This window comes from Coenobita brevimanus, chromosome 80, assembly GCF_032717465.1.
Source record: "Coenobita brevimanus isolate Jiangsu-jjx chromosome 80, ASM3271746v2, whole genome shotgun sequence".
Taxonomy (NCBI): domain Eukaryota; kingdom Metazoa; phylum Arthropoda; class Malacostraca; order Decapoda; family Coenobitidae; genus Coenobita; species Coenobita brevimanus.
In genome coordinates, this window is record NC_137033.1 from 33,207,518 (window position 1) to 33,214,141 (window position 6,624).

Genomic DNA, 6,624 nt, shown 5'->3' on the forward strand with positions numbered 1-6,624 from the left:
CGGTTGATGCGTGCGTGTGTCTGTGTATATATATATATATATATATATATATATATATATATATATATATATATATATATATATATATATATATACATATATATATATACATATATATATATATATATACATATATATATATATATATATATATATATATATATATATATATATATATATATATATGGCCAGACGCCTCAATCCCATTTGGAGTGGCCACAAACAAATCGCCTCCAAGTCGCCCTGTCCCCCGCCATTTCACTGCCCTGCTCCCAACTCACACACCCCTCTCTCATATACCTCTCCACCCCATCCCTCCATCTCATCCTCGGCCTCCCCCGCCCGCTCCCCCCCACCACCACACTCACAAACACACTCTTCGTCAGTCTTTCACCCTCCAACCACTCCACAAGGCCAAACCACCACAGTGTGTTCCTCATAACGCTTCCTATCACATCCACATCAACACCACAACGCTCATCTATATCCTCATTCGTCAGCTTGTCTCTCCATGTGACTCCACAGGCTCCTCTTAAATAACTCATTTCCACTGCTCTCACTCTTGACTCGTGTCCTTCCAATAACGTCCAAGCTTCACTTCCGAACGTTAGAGTTGGTATCACAATAATGTCATGTAGTAACTTTTTCACTTCCATGCTCACTTCCCTGTTTCTTATCACTGCTTTCAAAGAACCAGCAACCTTTCTTCCCTGCTGTACCCTTTTAAACACTTCACCCTCCAAACCTCCATCCTTACTCATCACACTACCCAAGTACTTAAACGTACTCACATTTTCCAATTCCTCACCATCCAACCTCGCTGTACATTCACTGACTTCACCTCTTTCAAAGACCATCACTTTACTCTTCCCTACATTCACCTTTAGATTCCGTTTCTTACACACTCTCCCAAACTCATCCACCAAGCCTTGCAGCTCCCCTTCGTCTTCACTCAAAAACACAGTATCATCTGCAAACAACAGTACAGGGAGTTTCCAAACACTATCCTCTCTCACCAGGGCCACTCCAACATCCACTACCCTACCTTGTACCTCTTTTATTACCCCGTCCATGTACAGATTGAACAACCGTGGAGACATGACACATCCCTGTTTCAACCCAACTTTCAAAGAGAAAAATTCACTTACTTCACCATCCACACGCACTGCAGCCTTCGCACCATCGTACATACTCTTCACAGCATTCAACAACTTCCCATCTACTCCATATATTCTTAACACTTTCCACAATCCTTGTCTATCCACCCTGTCATATGCTTTCTCCAAATCCATGAAAGCCGCATACAACTTCTTTCCCTTCTCTAGAAACTTTTCCACTAAAGATCTAAGAATGAATATCTGATCTACACAACCTCTTCCCTTCCTAAAGCCTCCCTGTTCTTCTTCAACTAATTTCTCTGTTCTTTCTCTAACTCTGTCAATAAGTATCCTACCATACACTTTTCCTATTATACTAAGAAGACAAATGCCCCTATGATTACCACACACTTTTTTCCCCTTTTCCTTTGTACAAGGGAATAATTATACCTGACTTCCAATCCTCCAGGACTCTACCTTCCTCCCAGGCCAATCTGCACATCTTCCACATCCATTCTACTACTATCTCTCCCCCATGCTTCAGCATTTCACCACACACTCCATCAGTTCCTGGGGCTTTCCCCGATTTAACTTTCTTCATTGCTTCCACAACTTCTATCCTACTGATTTCTTCCTGTCTTCTCACCTCCCTCCTTCTCCCAGCCATTCCCCAGCCACTTATACTCGCATTACTTCCATCCTCTACGTTCAACAATTCCTTAAAGTGTTCTCTCCATCTGCTCACTTTTTCTCCCTGTTCCACTAGTAATCTACCATTTTTATCTTTCACTCCCCTGCTAACTTCACATCCACCTTGTCTTACTCTTTTCACCTCTTTCCAGAACATTTTCTTACAGTCCCTCCACTTTACACTCAAATTCCTCCCAAATTCCTCATCCACACTCTTCTTATTCTCTCTTACTAATCTTTTCACCTCTCTTTCTTTCTACATATAACTCTCTCTTCCGCCTCTCAACTTCTTCCACGCCCCTATTTCTCATCCATTCATTGTATGCTTTCTTCTTTTGTGCCACAGCCTGTTTCACCTCTTCAGTCCACCACGCTGTTCCTTGCACCCCCCTCCGTCTTCTCTTCCTTCCACACACCACAGCACATGCTGCACATATTTCTTCTGTAAATATCCTACAGACACCTTCCACGTCTCCCATCTGCTGCAATTCATATTTGCCCAATCGTTCCTCCACTTCTCTCTTATACTCTGCCTTTTTCTCATCCTCTTGTAACCTTTCCACTCTCCTTGCAACTACTCCTTCCTCTCGTCTTTCCCTTCTTCTATTCCTCCATCTTACTTGAATTCTAATTCTGGCCACCACCAAGTAGTGGTCAGAAAGTCCACTCCCCCAACCTCTATAAACTCTTGCATCCATTACACATCTTCGCATCCTTTCATCCACACACACATAATCAATCATTGCCTTCCTTTCATTCAGTTCACCACCCACCCTTCTCATCACTCGCCATGTATACCTGAGGATCATTTTATGCCAGAAGAGGGTATTGGCTATCACCAACCCCCTCCCAGCACAAATGTCCACTAAAGCACTCCCATTCTCATCTATCTCAGCAGGCACACCCCACTCACCAACTATTCCATCCACCTTCACATTCCCAACTTTACCATTCATATCACCAATCAAAGACACTCTCTCATTCCTTCCAAACTTTTCCATGCACACTTCTACATTTGTCCAGAACTCTTCTCTCACGCTTCTAGCACGATCTTGCGTTGGCGCATACACACAATCGCCCACATTTGTATTCCAACTTTCAACTTTACCCACACAATCCTTGACCCAACTGATCCATACTGTCTTATGCTCCTCTTCCATCTTTTACTCACAACTATACATACTCCTTCCTTTGCCCTCTCATTCTCACCTACTCCTGCACATATACCCCATCCATACTCCCATTCTCTCACACTTTCTCCTCTCCATTTTGTTTTCAGTTATTCCACATACATCCACTTTCGCACCCTCAAGCACGTGGACACTCTCTCTTTCACCTCATCATTCGCTCCTCTTACATTCCACGTTCCGATAACCATGTCCTTTGTCCGGTCCTTGGTCGTCATCGTCTGGTCAGTCCTTGTCCGAGGCTTATTGTTTGTTTTTTTAGTTAGTTGTTTTCCGGGGAGGGGCACTAACCCTCCGCCAACCCTTTTAGTCGCCTTTTACGACAAGCAGGGATACTGGGGGAGTGTTCTTGAAAAAAAACCCTACCCCCAGGGGTAAAATATATATATATATATATATATATATATATATATATATATATATATATATATATATACCCAGAGAGAGAGAGAGTGAGAGACTTCTATCCTTCCTGGAAAGAGTTCGGCAAAAGAAGGAGAATAAAGTGCTGTCCCTCTGACCTCCGTGACAGCAAAAAAATAAAGCCCAAGTTAGCTAGTAAAGCAGCGGTCAACTCTATAGTTGCCATTTGATCCTTCTGGTTTGGAAGCTGAGCAGCTTAGGTTCCTGATTTAGTAAGTTATGGATTTCCAGCTGGCAATTTGGATAAAACGCAAGCAGATTTTTTTCTTGTGTGTTGTATGGATTATATTAAAAACTCTCATGAGCTTTAGTTGTATATAAGAAGGATTACTTGTAAGATTTGGTTACAGACTCTGATGAACCCTTCGTCAGCAGACCCCAGAGGTGGAAGCTGAACGCTAATATTATTCAGTACTGGAAGTTGACTCGTTTTGGCTGCACATTAAGTGTGTTCGCTGTGTTGGACGGTCTGTATTAACAAAGTATTATGAACTTTATTTCGCTCAGTATTAGGTTGTTTTAATACTTCATGGAGTGGTCCTGACCTTTTACGAATTCTTCCCAGTAGTCCTTAGAACTACCAGCTGAGTGCTTTTTGCTCTGAATATACTCCTGCTCGGGACTGCAGCAGATCATTTTTGGAAACATGTGTAGCAGTATTCAGGATAGTTAGTTTTGCTTTTTTCGGGTCTAGCGATACTTGTAGTGAGGTGTAGGAGCTGCGTAACAGACTTATTGTTTATACTTTTACTTTCACTCATGCAACTACATGACACTTCGATTTAGGAAACGGTGAAGATCTTTCTTGAATCCTTTCCCACCGCATTGAGTGTTGCAAGGCAAGCAATTTTCGCAGCCTTCAATCATTGCCATTTTGTGCTTTAGTCACTAGACCTAGCAGTATTTACAGGGAGGTGCATCAACAGCATTTGGATATTTTGAACTGCCAGTTTATCTTACAGGGTTTTGTTTGTCTGTTAAATCTATTGCCTTTTGATTAGGCAACAATCAGAATTAATTAGTAACTTATCCTCTTTCTCTCTCGTTCTGGATATATATATATATATATATATATATATATATATATATATATATATATATATATATATATATATATATTGTTACATAGCCTATGATTTCATCATCCTTTGTGTAATTTTAACGCACAGTTGCTGCTTGTTTGATCACGAGCGTGTTCTGCCTCAGTCCCCCCCTTCTACCGTTATAGTAGAGTAAGTCGTTCTCTCTGTTATACTTTGCAGGATTTTCATCTCTTTGTCCCCGTGGCTTCATTTGCGCGTCCTTATTACGAGTTGTATCAAGCTCTGCCGGCCCCTATATAATGAGCTCAGTCTCTGCATCATTGCCACTTAGATCTGCTCCTCATTTTGTTCACATCTCTGTCCTCCCCTGTACAGATATTATTATTGTGAGTGCTCAAGAAATCTCCAAACATCTAGCAGCTGTGTGTAATTTGAGTATAATTGTTGCATTTTGTGTATAATTGTTGCATTTTGTTCGTGTACTGTATATCATAAGTTTAATTTGTAGGCCTAGTGAAGTTTTTGTAATTCATGTAGGGTTCTTTATGTCAGTCATTTTTGATAATAGTTCGTTCGTTTAAAGTTTCCCTGCACATATAGTGCAGGCCGGGCCATACATTAGCCCGGTCAGTGGTGTATGGGCTGATTAAAAAACAGTAAGTGGGGAGGACAGGACCTGGGGAATGCCCAGCACACACGTCCTGTCTCCTGACTGGCTTTGTGGTGTGTGTGATAATAGTTTGTATCTGTAATTATTTATCTGGCATTCACTGAGTATTATCTGGTATCTCATTTTATCAGGGCTGACTTAGATAAATTTACTCTTGCTAATTTCGTGTTAATAGAGGCTATTGCAGTTAACCATATATTTAACCTGTTTATTTGCCATTACATTATCCTTATGAGTCCTGAATGTTTTGTTGTTAGTTTGTGCATTAAACTTTAACTTGTAATTTTACCTGACTCTTTTGTTTTGAACCTGGAACTTTACGGGACAGTAGTGACTCTTCGTATTCTCACTTAAAGTGTACATTATCTTTCTCTGTTCCGTAACATAAATTTGGCGACCTCATATCAGGATATTCAGGATATTATCATAAGGATATTGCTTGATATTTTGTGACTGTTTCTTATTAATTATGTCTACTATTACTACACTTGATGAAGCCAAGGACTTTTTGTCAAATGTGCAAACAGTGTGTGATATAGAAAACAGAACAAAGAATGAACTTAAGATTGTTGCTCAACAATTGGGATTTGTTGTTCGCTCTCATCAGTCTAAAGATCAGATTGTTGCCATGATTAATGAAAGCTTGTTTAATGTAACTCCTCCAAATGAGCAAACGCAGATTGAATTAGCTAAGTTACAGCTAGCCCTGCAGGAGGCCCGTGCTAGGGAGGTTGAGGCACAAGTTGAAATTGCTAGGATTCAGGCAGACCATGAGTATCGCATGAAACAAGGTGGAACTGGATCATCTAGCTCTGATGATTTTGATGTGGCTAAAAATGTTAAACTTGTCCCTCCTTTTAATGAATCTGATTTAACAAAGTATTTTCAGTTGTTTGAGAGGGTAGCTACAGGTTTTAATTGGCCTAAGGAGTATTGGCCAGTACTCCTTCAAACTGTTCTCACCGGTAAAGCTCAAGTAACTTATGCATCTTTGCCTCAGGATCAATGTGATAATTATGATGTAGTTAAGAGCTTGATTCTCAAGGCCTATGAGCTTGTTCCTGAAGCAAATAGAGTAAAATTTAGAACAACTTACAAGCAAGATAAGCAATCCCATGTTGGGTATGCAAAAATCAAAGAAGATTTGTTGGAGCAGTGGTTAAATTCTAAGAATGTGGATTCTGATTTTGGTAAATTTAAGCAGATGATTTTGCTGGAGGATTTCAAAAGGTGTATTAGTAAAGATGTAAGCCTATATCTTGATGAGAAAAGAATAGATAATTTGTCTGATGCTGCAGTTTTAGCTGATGAGTATGTTCTCACTCACAAGAGATATTCTAGAGAAAAAGGGAAAGCTGAGAGTAAGTACGTTGCCTCTACTCAGAGTACAGGTAACAGGAAAGAGAATAAGGATGATGTTTCTCAGGAAGTAAATACCAGCTTCACCTCTAGATTTCAGAAAAGTAAATGTACTTATTGTAGTAAGCTTGGTCATACTACGGAGAGATGTTTCA